General features: G+C 47.6%; 1 protein-coding gene across 3 annotated transcripts in view; it reads left to right on the top strand.

The window, feature by feature from the left end:
* The window catches only part of LOC144152624 (uncharacterized), a 324,401-nt gene that overhangs the window by 136,525 nt on the left and 170,547 nt on the right, over positions 1 to 17,329 (top strand). For 2 of the 3 annotated variants that reach the window (XM_077683961.1, XM_077683959.1), the window contains exon 1: positions 11,796 to 11,998. The exons of the other annotated variant lie outside the window; for it this stretch is intronic. The gene's annotated coding sequence lies outside the window, so the exon portion shown is untranslated. Of the gene's footprint in view, positions 1 to 11,795; positions 11,999 to 17,329 lie in introns of those variants that run through there. 3 annotated transcript variants of the gene reach the window in all.

Genomic DNA, 17,329 nt, shown 5'->3' with positions numbered 1-17,329 from the left:
TTTCTGTCCATGCCCTCCCTCGCTCGCCCGGCTCTTTAGCCGAGGCAGAGAGGCGCGCTTCCTAAAAATAAGGCCCGATAACGCGAGCTCAGCGACGATGACCACCACCACGCCGGTGGCGTCTGCGTGCCTGTCACGTCCGCGGGAGCAAATTGCCCGGTAAGTGGCGCCCCTTCTTGGCCATCCGTCTGTATACTTTGTTTCCTCATCTTTCTGAAATGACGGCGCCGCGACTCCAAAACACGGGCGACGCCGTCTGACGCCTGCTTCTGGCTTCCCGTCGCAGTGGACGGTCCTTCTCTCCCTCTGCTAAGTGAAACAATTGTGCATCATCGCGAGATTTGTTTTGGGAAGCCGCAGACGTCATTGCAGTTAACTACTGCTGTACTTACGGTCTAACGACCCCCGGGGATACAAACAAATGAGACCGACCTTAGTTTGCCGAGATGAAAGCGGTGAGTTCCTCCTCCCCCAATTTATACCGTGGGCGGTGCCTTTCAATGTGCCCCCCGCCGCGGTCTCGCCAAGGCATTATAGCGCTGACGCTCGAGGTCACGAGCTCGATTACCGACGTCGCGTCGTCGCTATCGGCGGCCTCTTCTATGCACTTCGAACCACCTGCGCGTACATACGCTACCGCTAACACTTGCGTAAATTTCAGCGAAGTTATAATTTCTGGGAGGAATCAAGCTATCATAGGCAATGCTGCTTCAAAGCTTCTTGGAGCGCAGAAGACAGAAGCGCACTCGCGCTGTTTCACATTCGCCTCTGATGCGTCTCGACTGCTCCTCGACTGCTCTGCTCTTCCTTTGGTCAGATTAGCGGCTGAATAGTCAGGCGAACGCTGACAAAAAAAAAAAAAAAAGAAACTGGCCTACGTGGCGAAATCTGTCGTAAATCAGCCGTTACAAGAATGGAACGCAACACACGGAGGGGTACGGCCGAAAATGGCGTTAACTTCCACCACATTTTTTGGCAACGCCTGGGAGATAGAAGGGGCCTCCACTGATTATTTTGTCCTGCTCGTATCCCGACGAACAACGCGCGGGAATTTAAGTGCGGGGACCAAAATTTGCGCACCTTAGTTTCTTCCTCTTACGAGGCCCTTCCAGCCCATAAACAATAACGCATTAACTAAGACTGGTGAACTTGCTGCCGATGATGAACTACAGCACAGTTAAGGTAATCCGTTTCAGTTTCGGACGCTGGGAGCCTGGGCGCAGACGCATTGGGCTCTATACGGCTAATTGTACGCCATTTTTTAAAGCGAAGATTTATACGCCTTACTGATGGCTTCGTTCGTCCGAGTAAAATGCAGTACAGGAAAGCCAACTTTACACAATGGGTTTCACAAAACTATGATGATGAAAAACGAAGGCACATGAAGCACCTCAAGGGGGAAAAAACGCTTCCCGTGGTCCCTGCTGGGTCTCTCGCGTTATGAAGCCGGCGTCTATCCGATTGTGCCATCACGACACTGTCGAGGCAGTTCGGATTTTGGACTGACTTTGACTCAGGCTGCGTGGGAGAAAAGCTCGCGTTTACTCTATCGTTGCCTTAAGAAAGGTGCTTTTATCTTTTTAGGGGCAAAGCACCTTAGGGGCTCGGGCTGTCAGCGTCGCATGTCGTCGTCGTAGCCGTCGTCTCATATCATCACGGCACTAACACACCGGGACACTCGTTTACGCCTCGCGCTAGAACACTTCGTGCTTCAAGGACGCGAGACTTCTACCGCAAAGCTGTAGACCCAACCCCCTAACGGTTTCATCTTCGTTGGCAAAAACGCCAAGGCGCCAAGAATACACTTATACATTGCATGCTTCGCCAACCTCCAGGTGTGTCCACGCTAGCGGAGATGGCCCGGGATTTTTTTTGTTGTTGTTGTTTTGTTTTTCCGTCAAACCAAAGCGCCAGCTTGGCGATGGCTTCGAGAACATCCAATGCCAACTTTTGAGTCTCCCTGCATTCAGCAGGTCTAAAACCACTTGAGTTCTAAGTAAAATGGCGGGGAGGCAAAGAGGGGATGGAAAAAATAAGAGGAAACAGAAGGCACGGTGTTCCGTGCCAAAAATATTTCTTTCGGGTTGTTGGCTTCGTTCTCGTTTTTGTTTTCTATTTTTGTTGCTGTTTTCCTTTTTTTTTCTGTTGACGGATTCCTTAGTTTCGTTACCGACTAATACGCATCCCGCTGAGAAGGGAAAGACACACCACTTCAGATTTAACCTGCTGGGAGATTTCTCGGTCACACTCCTCCGCAGTCCGCTCTGACGTCCCGTAGCAGCTGAGTCACGGTTTACCGGTTTGTCGAAACTATAAAATTAATTTTGGTTTAAAATCGGTTCCATGCAAAGTGACGCAGAAAAAAAAAAGTGAGCCGATCCGATTTCTTAATGTAGATGACTATAGCCAAGCTGTTTAGCAGACGAAATAGCGGTGACACAGAATTTTTAACGGTGGTACGAACTCGTTTATTATGAACTTATTCATTATAAGAAGTAAATGAAATTCGGCGTACGGATGCGGTTGTTTTAGTGCCCAGCTGTCGTATAATTTTGTCGTGAAAGTTTGATAAAACATGACTTACAGCCGTCTTCTCCCATAGAAGCCCATTTAGAATTCTGTAGGTAACGTTTACAAATTTATTTTGAATTAACTAATCATGACAAGTAAATGAAACTCGGCGTAATGATAGAGTTATAGCGGCCAATTGTCACATATGATGTTTGTTTGGAAATGTTTGATAAAACGAAAGTTACGACGTTTTCTGCAGAGCATCCGCGACAACGTTGGCTTTGCCGCAATGCGCCTCTGTCCCGCACGTAAACAATGCGCGGAATCCTAGCCGTATAAGGCTTTGCCTTAATAGTTGCAGAAGCTGTCTTGTTCATGTGGGCGACCAATATCAGTTCTTAGAAACTTAACTTTGGTTCCAGTACTCCTCACAAATCTTGTTTTAGAAATCTAATCCCCATCGTATCCTAGCCGCAAAGTCCGCTTTTCAAAGTGAAGATTTCAGCCTATGACTGATGTCGTCTGTAGTGCACCCAAAAACGCACTGTAGGAAAGCTAACTTTCACTCACGGCGATGATGACCCTGGGGGAAGAGCAGAATTACAACGCTTCCCGAGGTCGGAATCGAACCGGGGTTCTTCGTGTTATGAAGCCGACGTATATTTGATTGCGCCGTTGCGGCACGGTCGAAGCAGCTGGATTTGGAGAACGCTGCATGGACGTGCAAAATTAGACAGAAAATGCCCTCCCCCCCTCCCTCGTCTAAAAGAAAGCCACGGCAGGCCCTTATCAGTATACAGCGAGCGGAATCACGTTTCCACCACATTAATCATCACAAATAGAGTTCGCTCGTTTCTGGGTTGGTTCGTTTGGTGTTGGGCTCAATTTTGGAAAGCTTCGCCTACCCCCATCGCTGTCGTTCGACATAGGGGTCGTTGATTTTTTTTTATTGCGTAGAGGATTATAGTAAAGCATTCATTTACAGGAAATTAATGGTTCGGGCGGTGGGCGTTGTGATGTTATATTGTCCTAGCGTTTACTGCTGTAGCTTTCTAAAAAATCACGCGCATTTGCTTGGCTGCAGGATGCGCCGAGATACGGTAGCTTGTCGGACGTGTTCTTTCAGCTTCCCGGCTTGTCCGATGGCTGCCATCTTTCGTTAGGGTTTGTCTCGTTGCTCTGCACACTTTGCGCACGACATTGTTGTACCCATATGGCAAGAAGATTTTCTTCTAAGCTCAGATGCTAAAACTAGTGCCACTAGATAAAGTTACACAGTACCGGCACTCTTTTCTCCTTTTGTTCCGTGCCGCCGCCACGATAATTGGTCAGTTCGCATCACGTGACATTTGTTTGCAGTGTGACGCTTCACGGGCGGCGCCATTTCGTTGTTTATGTCGTTTAGTTGGTCAACTCTGGTAGGCTTAGATCGTCCTCCGTATACTCTGTGGCTGCGCGCGACTTATGTCGTTCCGAACGCGAATCAAAGATAACGCGTGTCGCAGCATTTCAGCAGCAGAAGTGTGTCCGAAGCCGCCGTTTTGCTGCATCTTCAGCAGTGTTGTTAACAAGCGATCCAGTAGAATTTTGCGGCGACGCCGTTGGTTGATTGTATGGCATAACGCGCCGACGCAACGCAGGCGATGAGGCGCGCCGTAGAAGAGGGCTTCGGATTAATTTTGACCACCTGGGGATCTTTAACGTGCGCCGAAATCTCGTACAGACAGGCGTTTTCGCTTTTCACCTCCATCAGAAAAGCAGCCGCCGCGGCCGGGAGTCGAACCCGCGACCTCGTGCTCAGCAGCACAACCGCTTAGCCACTGAGCCACCGCGGGGGGCGGCGAGGCCGTAGAAGCGGCAATCTCGCAACACTGACAGAGACCAAAATGGCCGCCGTTACTGACTTGGTGCCGGTACTCTTATGCCTTATCTAGTGACGCTACCTAACACTTCCCCCTCTCCCGAAACCCGACTTTGCACTCTACTTCCTACCGAGCACTCTGGAAATGTAGATTTCGTGGCAACAGGGGACCCCATCAACCAAGTCGTGTAGGGATGAGATCAACAACAGGATCTTCCCTCACCCCTAATCCCTCCTATATATGCGAGCAGCGGCCGAATAGGGGGGGACGCATGCGCACTCAGGGTCTCCGACAGGTCTAACCTATGTGCACTAGGTCGGTACTAGCTGAAGAAGCGTAGAAGGGCTTCGGTCAACTTTTGTGAAAGAGATGGTCCAGACCAATGCCCCTATAGTTTATCTCCCCCCCAAAACCGGCCGATCATCCAACTGGCTGAGCTTGGTGGAGAGTTCGCGTCTCCCTGGTCTTCCTAAAGAAGCGGTAGTACGCTTTTCCATCGGAAGCTGCCGACATTGCACAATTGCCGTAGTGCAATGTCGGCACTACGGCAATTTTCCAAATTTTCCAATTGAGGCGGCCAGATCTCATCAGCCAGCTGGCAGTGGAGGTGAGGCAGACATACAAATCATCTGCACTCCACAATTTACGTTCACGGTGTCAACGCAGCGCGAAAGTTGATGCGAACCGTTTACTGCAGGACAGTGAAGCCTGCTATGTGGTGTGGAGGAGCCAAGGAGGTTAAAAAAAATTGGGAGGAGCCAACGAAATTGCCTTCACTTCTCCATTGTTTTGAGCGTGAACTTTATGATAACGTTCGAATCTTCAAATAATTTTGGGTTTTTCTTTTCCTATAGCTTTTGTATTGTATAAATGAGATTTCTTTTACCATTTCCTCAAGTCTAATGTTAGACCCCTTTCCCCTTGAAAGCTTACCTGTGCCGCGGCCCTCCAATTTCGCATTCGTGGGTTTCATCGCATTGCTTTTAATTTCGTCCCGTTTCGGAGATGAACGAAGGTGAAACACTCTTCTTCTAATTCTGTGTTTCCGTATTCGAACTTCAGTGAGTTAGTCTGTCGAAAAGGAAGCAAAAACATGTTTTTAAAATTGGGTATTTTTAGTACTGCCAGGACTATATACCGGAAAACACTGCTATTTTATTGCCGGATGTTCTAGCCATTGGCAGTTGCTTGCTCAGGAAGAAGACCGATTCCCTAGGACCCTAGACTTGTTGCAAAGCTCCGCCTCTTCTTTTTGCGTCATATATTTTCATACGTGTTCACCTGCTGCAGGCGGCTGTTTGCAGCTCTATCTTTTTTTGTAGTTCGCAGACAAATTACCGAAAACAAGGAGAATAAAATAACGGCTACAAAAAAATCAGGGCATAGCTGTCTCGACGAGGTACGAAACTAGACATGCTTCAAGCTATAACGTCCTACGTGTTTCGGGGAAAAAAATATTTATTAACAAGTAGGAAGGTAGACACGCGCCAAGCTAGAGCAGTCTACGTGGTTTGCGAAAAAGATATTTATTAACAACTTCCGCCTTCGTTGCCGGCTGTCAAGTGAAAGTGGAAAAACACAACGTGCCAGCCGCATACCTATACCAGCGAGAACCAAAAACGCTTTCTAATACGAAGTTCGTACACGGCAATCCAGAAAAACAAAGTTCACAGAGATGATAGAAAGGATCATAGAAAGAGGTCATAGAGTTGATGGAAAGGACAGTCACAAGGCCGTTGTGTTTTTGCGTTAGCTTTCAAGGCGTTCTTCCGGAATGTCCGTCATTGCAGTTGACAGTACACTATGTCGCTGGGGACTTGCGGTTGTTGGCTGCTTTTACACGCAAAGGGTTAATCTCCCTTTTTTAAACCGGAATAAATCTCCGAAAAAGTGAAAAACGCCTCAAAACTGCTGCTAGCATCTATATGAACGACAAGTGCATACTGGCGTAAAAAATGGCCTGAATCAGTGAGCAAGTTTATACATGCATCTCTTCCGAACCCGACGAAAAGTTCGGGCACAGTTTAGGCAAAAGATTAGTAGGGCATGGGTTAGTAAAGAGCTGTTAATCATACGCACGTGAGTTAGTTTGAAGAAAGAACACGCTTAATGCACGGAAGGCAATGCCGGTCGACTGTTGCTCAGCTTGCCGTTCCAAGCTGTCCGTATACGCTTATCAGGTGGCGCTTTGGACAGTCCGTTGGCGTCCGTTGGCGCCATGGCAACCAGCGCGTGTTGCACCCCGGACCAGCCTTGCTCGACCGGGAGAGAAATCCTGCATCGGCTTGGGAGGAGGAGATTTCCGGCGGTTCAACCACCGCTCTCACGAACGGAGGCGATATGTTACTTCGACAGCTCCATACGAACAACCTTTCGTCCCCTTCACGAGTACCGCGGGGAAATTAACTGAACACCACAATGCGCGCACTGCGACCACACGTAGTATTTGTTCCACACGATGTGGTCCTGCGTGCAAAATGTTAACAGAGCATAACAGCAAACTACTGGTCTACGGCACAACGGGAGGTCACCGTGCTCAACCCGCAACCAGCCTGCCAGAAAAGGGCTCGCGGGCCGTGCAGCCAAAGCAGCATGTCGTCCAATGGAAGCCCCGGACTGTATCCTATCGTGACTCATCAATAAGAAGCACAGCACCAAAGAAGTTTTTCTTTCCCTTAGTTGAGAAACTTTCAAAAAGCGAGGTGCCGAAAATAAAGTTCAGAAAGCAAGAAACAGAAAGTGAGGCCCAGAAAGTTGCCTACTTGGAAGAGTATGCGACCAGGGACGAGTGTAGTTTCAGGCATACCCGCATACACTGGAATGGCGCTGCAGCATTCGGCGGCCTTGCAGCTGTCACGGAAGGAAGGGAAAAAAAGGCAAAAAGAAAGGCATAAATTTTAACAAGGCTATGACCTAGTTTGCTATCCTAGACGTGGGAAAGGGAAACAATGGGAAAAAAGAAGAAAACAGAAAAGGTATTGGGAAGGTGAGGAAACAGAGTAACGATGTGTACCCAGCGTTACGGCACAGTGTCTCTGAGTACACAGAGGGTAGCTTTTTATGCTAAGTCTTCTGTACAAGACCGTCGTTTTCAGGAAACACAGGAGCCGTTTTGTTGCCTTGTGCGTTTATAGATGACGAAAGCCAGTGGCCCAGGATTTTCTCCTCAAGGAACGGCCGCCGAGAGTCTGGCTTCCGTAGAGTTGAAGAGAGCCGCCTTCTTTCTGATCAAAACCGTGGGTACTCGCATAGGACATGGTGTATGGTCTTCGGTGTGTCACAGACTTCACACGCCTTGCTGGCTGCCATTCCAATCAAATAGGAGTACACATTTGGGACCCCAAGCCGTGGACGACGAAGAATGGTTGCCTCAGACCGTGGGAGGCCTAATGAAGAGGACGCTGAAGATGCGGGTCCAGGGCATTAACCCGATCGCTCGTGAACTCTTGGGTAGTCCATTTGGATAGCGTGGTCTCCCGGGCACGTTTACAGAGAGTCCCAGCTGCGTCCGTCCTGGATAAACGGAAGGGATATGGTCTCCGTTTTTTTTGTGTGTGTGTGCCAGCTGGTGGCAGCGTCCGCACTTTCGCTTCCGACAATGCCACAATGACTGAAAAGCCACTGGAAGGCGTTGTCATGACCCGCTTGGGTGGCACGGTCGTACGATATTCTTATCTTGGCAAGCAGCTGTTCATGAGGTCCACGGTACAGGGCTGACTGGAACGATTGAAGCGCAGGCTTTGAATCACAGAAGATGGCCCATCTTCGGCAGGAGGTTTTTTCAATAGTGAGATGGGTGCAACAGGTGGCGGTAAGCTATGTAGCCGTGGAAGTGGTAAGATCCATGGGCTATCTTGAATTCTGTGGACATCGACATTCGTGGTATAACAATGGCGCCATCGGTGTAAATATGGGCGCGGCCACTGTGGCTCTTGTATATATAAATGAGAGTTAGCTGCTCTTGCACTAGCGATGGAAAATCTCGCCTTTTCATTAAGCCTGGGACAGTAATGCATGCTCGAGTCTGCGTCATACACCAAAGTGGGAGTGGTTTCCTCATCGCAGGCGTATAGATTGATTATGGAGTTTAACTCGCCGACGCTACATGCGATGAGGCGCGCCGTAGTGGAGGGCTGCGGATTAATTTTGACCACCAGGGGATCTTTAACGTGCGCCGAAATCTCGTAAGCACGGGCGTTTTCGCTTTTCGCATCCATCATAAAGGCCGCCGCGGCCGGGAATCGAACCCGCGTCCTTGGGCTCAGCAGCACAACGCCTTAGCCACTGAGCCACCGCGGCGGGTCCAAGCGCGGAAGCATTAAATTCTGGATGTATGTGAGCTACAAATGTGTTTAATTTCTTTTTCTAATGGAAATGCATATGCATACTCATGTTTTATCGGTCTGTTTTATTCAGATTTCTCACGAAATTTGAACGAACCAGTAACTTACCAATGGCAGGAGTTGCAAGGAAAAAATCGCACGCCCTTCATCAGAGGAGAGGCGGGATCGTCCGCCGGTTTGTCGTGTTTACCTCAAGTCCTTCCCAGCATGCGGTCAACAAGGTCGTACCAGACAGGTTTATTGAAACGCTGAGAGAAATCAGAGAGAAAAATGGAGGGAAGAGCAAATCAAGTATTTTTAATTTAATACTGGTGGAAAATAAAGCACTGGCTTTCAAGGAGCTATGTGTGTATTTTAAACCTAGTAAGAACGCCCTGGCTTAGATATTTATTTCCCTCGCGGAAGATTTCCCACTCCCCTTCGTACGACAAGCGCATTAAGTTCCCAGTTGCGTAAACTTCTATAACGGGTAAAATCGCATTAAAAAAATGAAGGAACCCTACTCTAACGCGTAAGACTTCACGTTAAAGCCCGTACTACATGGAGCGATTTCGCCTGCGAATTCGCTGATGCGGCGCCGCTCGTGCGGCAAAACCACCTTTTTTCGTTGCTGCGGCAAAGTGCCAAACATTTGAAGCGGTCGAGCAAACGCCGCTCGTGCGGCGTGTGCGGCGTAGAGGGGCTGGACCTGCGGCCAATAGGAGCACAGCTCGGCACCACTTGCACGCTTGGAAACCAGATGGCGTTGCTTGTATGAGCGCGACAAAAGCGCGGGCACACCAAAACGTTTGTGTTCTCTGCTGTGTGTGCGTATATGGATAAATAATTGGCGATTCTTAAATAAAACCGCAAATAAACTTATATTTACCGCAAACTTGCCAATAAAGAAAAATAAAATCACCCTTGATAAAATCACGACAACCTTTGCTGGTGGCAAACTTAATTCAGTCTGCAAACAAGGCGCATCTGAAGTGCGAAAATCGCGGTGTTCGCAGGCCCCATGTAGACGACTATTCCAGGCATTGCGAACTTCGCAAGTGCGAATGTTCGTTCCAGCGGATTCGCAGGCGAAATTCGCTCCATGTAGAACGGGCTTTACGCGTTAGCGAAGCTGTACCCAACCTTCGCGACCTTCGCGACCAACCTTCGCGGTTTAAGTCCACGCTAAACAGCTTTGCTATTGATAACTTACGAATATGTCCGGGTCCTTATGTTTCGCGCCGTTGCATTGCGCTGGTATTTGGGAGCACCGAACTGTTTGTTTTGTGAACTTTTTGCGTGTTTCACGTCTGTATATCGTGCGACGCTGAAACTTGCGTGGAGTAAGTGCTACGGTAAGACTGAATCGCTACTGATGATCCTGATATTTAACTGTAGCCGTCAGTTATAATTGCAAGCACGCAATTATCCGCTCTGAACTCTTCCTTGTTTGCACGAGGGGACGTAAACAACGTTTGTATTTTTGGCGTATGTACTGCTCTGACGAGGGATCTCTTTGTTAGTCGAAATCTAGTAGGAAGTTCTTTAGCTTCGTTGAATGCGAGCCCTTCAACCCCGCTCTTTTCTTTTTTATTGCTTTTTCTCACTTGTAATTACAGAACAAAAAAAAATCGACATTCTTCTAGTAGTGATTTGCGCTTACGCGCTCTGACTGGCTGTCATTCCCTGCGATATATAGTGAAGTGAGGGCAGTAATCCTTAAGCCAATTTTCAACATCGCTACACAAAACACGATGTGCAGAGATGGATCCTGATACGGCATTTCAGTCTTCCACCTCGTCACTCCCGGCTAGTGAGTGACAATATATATATATAGGGAACTAGTGATGGCAATGGCGACATGTTCCACGACATGTTTATGCAAGAACGTGCACACGTTAGGAGAGAGAGAGAGACAAACATTTATTTTAGTAATGAGCGGGAGGATGTTCTTATGGCCTCCACCCAGTGAGAGGCATCCTTATTCCAAGATGCCTTGGAGCTGGCTGGCCGTCCGGGCCCGTTCCACCAGTCGGCGCTGGTCCGAGAGCTCGGAGCTGGTCAGCTGCTCCACCCACTGAGGAACAGAATAAAAAATTAGTAGTGGCTTAGCTCTGCTATGCCAGGATATACGTAGCGTGAGCTAAAGTTCAGCAATCCAGTCCAATCCAGTCCAGTCCAGTCCAGGCCGGTCCAGTAACTGCTCCTCGCGCATGCTCAGCACGGCTCTTCACGAGCCACGCGAAACGGCTATCAAGCGGCTCCGGTGCAGCGTCAGACTTGGCTACTGCGCAATTCAGGCGCACACCTGGGCACGCGCCGGCGCCAGTGCGTCTGCTGCGGCTATGACGCAACACAATCCAACAAAATCCACTTTAATCCAATCCAATCAAATCCAATGTCCCTCGCGCTTGTGCAGAACAGACCTTCACTGCATACGCGAAACTGCTCAACCTCGGCCAGTGTAGCTTACGCTACAAAACAGCCCGAGCAAGCAATTCCCTAGACTACTTGGGATACCTATGCTATAAGCCATTGTATGCGTTTATGTAAAGTCCGTAGAGCCCGCGAAAAAAGTAAGGAAAAAACAAACGTTTCATTTTTTTTTATAACTGAGACTATGGCTTGCCTGGCGTTATCCTTGCGATGCTTTCGAATTCTGTGTGTGCTTACAAGCATTTTCTTTCCTGCGCTCTTCAAAAAGCGCGGGCCTGTTTTGTATCCACAGCATTCCACAGCCCTCCAATCACCGTAATCCGCCAGTGCTAGATTAATCCCCTCGGAGAACAGATTGGCTACTCCACCTCGCGGAAGCGCCGACTAAGACGGCAGAGAGGGAAAGAGAGACAGAGAGGAGGACGTCGACGAAGAGTGCACGAACCCAACTCCGCAGAGAGGGAGAGAGAAAGAAAATGCGGAAGAAACAAAGCACGAACCTGAAAAAAAGAGGTGGGCGCCGCCACAGCGGCGTCGAACGATTCTAGGGAATAACTAGGGGAACGGGTCCGCCCCCTAGGTACCAAGAAGGCGGGGCCTCGGGGCAATGGCGGCCTCGTTATGCGGCCAGCCGCACCTTTTTTGCGTTTTCGTTTGGCGCGGCGCAGTCGCAATCGAGAGCCCGTGCGGAGGTGCGGTGTGCTGCTGCGACGAGCGAGCGAGTGGGAAGCCCGCCAGGTTTCAGTGCTCGCGACATGTACCCAGCTCGACCGCCAGCGTCTTTCGGATTTGCGATTTAGCGCCCCTTGACGCGGACTTGCTGCCGTGGGAGGTTACCGCGCTGGTTATTCCGCCGACGATCCGAAGGTAAGCGAAACTACCCCTTTCGACGTGGCGCTTTTTCGAAACGTATCGGGAGAACGGGTTGGGCTGCGAACGTGAGCTATCAGTTTGTCCTTTTCTGAGAAGGATTAACCGAGACCGACTCGGCAGGGCCGGTGTGTATCGCTGCGAGTCGACGGCCGAGATTACGCCGCCAATTAGTGATATTAAGTAACAGTTAGTTTCGTTTCTTCGCTACATACGACGGAGCAATTTTGTCCATAGATTCTCCTATCTGATAATTTGTGGAAATAGCTACATTATGTCTTGTTTAATACCAGGGCTGATAAACGCTTACGTTTATTCGATGTTTAAGTTATACATCCATACTGGATAACTTGTTATCAAGAGACAGATCAAGTGTGCCTCTAAATATATTTTCAAGAGCGCTTTACCACGAGACATTTAGACGTATTTAAGACTTTCTTATCTGTTTCATCTTCGTTTTGAACATTTTAATGAGGCCCGATATCGATCGCATTTGCAATTCATTAGTACAGGTCTTGGCGGCTGATTGATTTATGGTTACGACTTTTGTCGAACGTGGCATTTGGCGGCGTATTCCAACATAAGCTTCCCGAAGCCCGCAGGCGATGGAATCGCGACGTGAGAGTTCGTACTGAGTTAATTTATTTTAATCGTAAAATAACGGAATGGTCAATATAAAGTGTGCGCCAGGAACAGGACCCATGTTTCTAAAGTTGTTATATCTGATCTACTTTCCAAGATAAAAGTGTCTTCTTAGTTATAGTTGCTCTTGTAGCAACTTTGCAGCCGAATGTATTCGTTAGCATTTCGCCATTGACATGTAAGCTGTAGAACCCTTACATCTGTCTATGCGCCTTGTGGAGACAGAAGGATAGACAATATTAGTTATTTAATGTTTTATTGGATAATGAAAGCTGGCTCGAAATACGTGGTAGCCAGCAGATTCTGTTCAAACTATATAACGACATTTATAACTCGTGCAACAGAGGCAACGAAAAACAAGAAACGATATACTCAACTGCATGCATGAAACCACGTCAGGGCAAACAGCAGGCTCCAATTGTGTCATTCTAGCCTTCATAGTCTTTGATCATAAAACCTTTTGTTGTGCGGAAGCATTCCCTGACGACTTCCTAAAAAATGTGTCCATCCGTCCTTTCCACCGCATGATACGATGCACGTTACACAAAATTCTTTAAACCCTTTTAAATAAAGAAAATGACCTTTGTACAAACAAGTCCTGTTAATAAAAGTCCTAGGGCCTCCGGCGAAAACATTCGTAGAGGCGTATGTGCGCAGATAATTCCCTAAAAAGGATATAGATCTGCCAGTCCCCAGTGAAGGGTTTATATCATTTTTTGTTTCTTTGAGGATGCCGCAAGAAACCAGAGATTTTGTGAGTTTCTAAATCGCCTGCAACACATTTGGATGCACGCTTGTTTCTGCGATGCAGCGCGCGCACAGCCACGGCAAATGGTTGAAAAATCTCGTATCAACAACGAAACAACAAAACTATATCCGTGGGCGGGCCAAAAAAAAAAAAAAAAAGTTTAAGGTAAAGCAATCGCATACGTGTGTCCTATCCTTGGGGTATCCTTGTTCTATGGTAGTTTGTTCTGCCTCGGGTATCTTGCATTATCCTGACTCTGATAAATGGGGCAATGAAAGTGCATGGCGTCAGTATAATTTTAAGAAATTTCTAAGCACCCCATCCACCTCGGCATGAATGTTAAAAACGTAAACTAAAGCTGTTTATACAGCCTCGGCCTGTAATATGTGGGGAGGGGGAATCCCGCCTTCCTTTCCTTTTTCTGCCCCTGCAGACGACCGTGGTTATACTGCGTATACTGCCTCTTTTCACTGCGTTACCCCTTGATTCAGTAGGCGATACAGAATGCACATAGGCGTGAAAAAGGAGCAAAAACTGAGCAGTAGTGAACAACGTATGATAGAATCTGTGTTTTCATCTGTGGGTGTCTGTACAGACAAACATCTCGGGGGAGGCGTTGCGTGAACGAAAGACTGACATTGGGAACAGCCAGAGGTACATAAAGTCACCGTTTTTAACGAGTCTGCTTATTATAAACCGCATAAACAGCGGTGCTCAGCATGGGTAAAACCGCTTCTATCCGAGCTGACTAGCAAAATTCAAGCACTGGGGAATTCTATGCACGTGACAGCGGTGTAGACACCGCAGATATGTACCTGAAATTTTCAAAAAAGTTCGAAAATTGTTGGGCGATTTCATTGCATACGTGACACGTTTGAAACTCGCTTTTTTACACTTTACAAACGACAATTTTAGCGCAAAAATGTCCGTGTCATGATTGGTGCAATCCAAACCCATTCGAGCAAATTACACGTTCATCCCCCAGCATGCAACGCGCCGTAGCAGTAGCGGCGTCGACAAAAACGCGCGGCGCGCAGCCGCCAACCCTACCTCTTTTGCTCTCATGGCGAACAAGGAATCCATAGTTAGAAATCGGCGAGGGGAAGCAATGAATTTTTTTTTTAAATTCCGGATCATATGCTGAGGACTTCACCTACGTCACCAGACGGGTCAGCGTGCCGGTTACTAATTAAGTTATTAATATGTCATTAAGTACGTCGCCACACACGAGGAGCTTTTTTCGCTCCTTCGTATACCTGCTGGAGGACTGGGCATATTAGTTACTAGCGTTTGGATTGGATTGGCTGGGCAATTTGACCAATGCAATCCAGTCCCGATCCCCCCGCACTCTCTATCCGCATTCCTCTCAAGTCATCATCATCATCATCATCAGCCTATCTACGCCCACTGCAGGGCAAAGGCCTCTCCCATTATTCTCCAATTACCGCGGTCCTTGCCAACTGTGACCAATTTATCCCGCAAGATTCTTAATCTCATCTGCCCATCTAACTTTCTGCCGCCCCCTGCAACGCTGCCTTCTCTAGGGAAGGCGAGCGTTGTGTCTTCGTGAATTCTTCTTTTGTCCCGTCCTTTTTTGCGCTGCTTTTCGTTATGGTAACTATGAACCAACTAGCCCAACTTGCCATCCTTCTCTAGGGATCCACTCTCAATTAGGCATGCTTAACAGTTAATCTCCCATTCTCTCTCTCTCTCTCTCTCTCTCTCTCTCTCTCTCTCTCTCTCTCTCTCTCTCTCTCTCTCTCTCTCTCTCTCTCTCTCTCTCTCTCTCCCCTCGGACCGCACGGCCAGTGCGGACCTGGTGGACACCCTTGTACGTTTCAAGTTTTAAAAAAATCAGAAGAAACTGAGTATGCTGGGTCTGAGTTTATGTCGCTATGATTAGACGGCTCCTCTTTCAAAACGTACTGACATGTATACGAACGCAAAAAATAAAAGAGAGAGAGAGGGAGAGAGACGAAGTACCAGACAGCCACCGTCAGTCACGGTCAAACGCCACCCCTCTGTGTTCGCTGCCACTGTCTTATCTCACACTTCCACTCTTATCTCGCACTTCCACGCGGCCGTCAGCCCAAGGGTTAAGGATGGGCAGTCATCAAAATCGTCGTGACGCAAGCATTCGGCGATAAGGCCGTTCTTTTAACGTTGTGTATTATTTTATCAGTGTGACCATGTGCGGAAGAAAATGGAATGCGGAACTGTCTAACCGCGGACAAATTGCCTCATGGCCAAGTTCCAGCCCGCGATGTCGAGTTAAATGCGCGTTGCAAAACTGGCCATGCGTCGTCTGCCTCGTCAGCCGAAGCATTGCCACCGTATATACGTGAGCTGCAACAGCCGCAGTTTCGTACGCGCGCAACGGACGCGGTAATCAGAGGTTCATTCGAATATATACAGTATACGTAAGAGAAAAAGCTTGTGCTAGTGAGTACGCTTCAACGCGCGTGCCGTCATGCCCCGAGAAGAAGCGCGCCATCGTTACTTGGCATGCGTGGCTCCCCAATAGTCTCAAAAGTCGCCTGTGGCCATACAAATCATAATTATTGTTTTTAAAAGACTAAATAAGTTTATTTTATAATATAGAAACAAAAATTGCTCGTTAGAATTTTTCGAAAGGTCTGCCAACCTGAACAAATAAGAAAAAGTGATGTTACAGTATGGCCCACGTATAGCGAACTCAGTTTTAACGAAATCCTGGCTATAACGAACAAATCATGGTGTTTCGTTCCCATTTGTATACATAAATGTTTTGTCCATTTCAAGCAAAAAACGATATAACGAACTGATTTTCGTTTCCCGATGTGTTGCCTTTGTCGTCAGCGGCCACCAAAAAACAGGTTTAAACCCAGGACAAGTACGAAAGGAGCGCTTCCAGCTGCTATGGGGGCGCCTGGCGCCCGTGACAGCACGCGAGCGACAGCAGATTTCCCTCTAGTGTGTGCATATATATATATATAGATATTTATATATATATATATATATATATATATATATATATATATATATATATATATATATATATATATATATAGGCAGTGCAAGAAACTTCTCGAGGAGCCAGAAAACATATTCGATAAAACGGTTGACCCACGATTAAAAACAGAACAGTGGTTTGCTGACGTTTCGACTGGAGGACCAGTCGACTCAGATGAAGACTGGTCCACCAGTCGAAGCGTCAGTACACCACTGCTTTTGTTTTTGATCGTGAGTCAACCGTATATATATATATATATATATATATATATATATATATATATATATATATATATATATATATATATATATATGTATATATATATATATATATATATATATAAATTGGAAGTGTATGTTGCCACCGTCTTGACGTAAGCCGCAACAGCCGCAGTTTCGTGCAATCACAGCGGACGCGATAACCCGCCTTCCAGCGTCCTCGGCTCGGGATTGGATTTTTCGAAGAGCGTGTCTCAATGAAGCAGCCAGTAGCTGCACAGCATTTTTCTAAAGTCTCAGCCCCCTTAACAGCGGGCGTTTTAACAAGAACAAAAGTGAAGGGATTAAGAGAAACGCGACTGGAAGGTGAAAGTATACGCTACCCGTCGAGGCGAAAACGCATAGTGGCTCTAAGATGGCGCGGATAAGAGCATTAACGCAGGTGTTGTTCGCTTATCTTTGTAGCTTCCTCGGCGGTGTGCTTGTCTTGGCTGCATTTATTCCTCTTCAAAAAGGCAATCTGATTGGAATCCCGCTGTGGCGTGCCGGTTTTCTTTCTTTTTTTTTCGGATTTGTTTATCTGCAGCATTTGGCAACTTCGATGGCTTGCTGACCTTGTCTGTAGGTTTTCTTTTTGCGTGTGTGCGCCTCCCAGGATACGCGAACGCAGTATCAGTTATGCTAATTGCTGAGATAGTTTGCGGTTATCCACATTCAACAATGCCTGG

The sequence above is a fragment of the Haemaphysalis longicornis genome, unplaced genomic scaffold (assembly GCF_048455015.1).
Source record: "Haemaphysalis longicornis isolate Haplotype H1 unplaced genomic scaffold, Haemaphysalis longicornis Haplotype H1 scaffold_9, whole genome shotgun sequence".
NCBI classification, from domain to species: domain Eukaryota; kingdom Metazoa; phylum Arthropoda; class Arachnida; order Ixodida; family Ixodidae; genus Haemaphysalis; species Haemaphysalis longicornis.
Note: the sequence above shows the minus strand (reverse complement) of the source record. Positions and strands in the feature narration are given on the sequence as shown.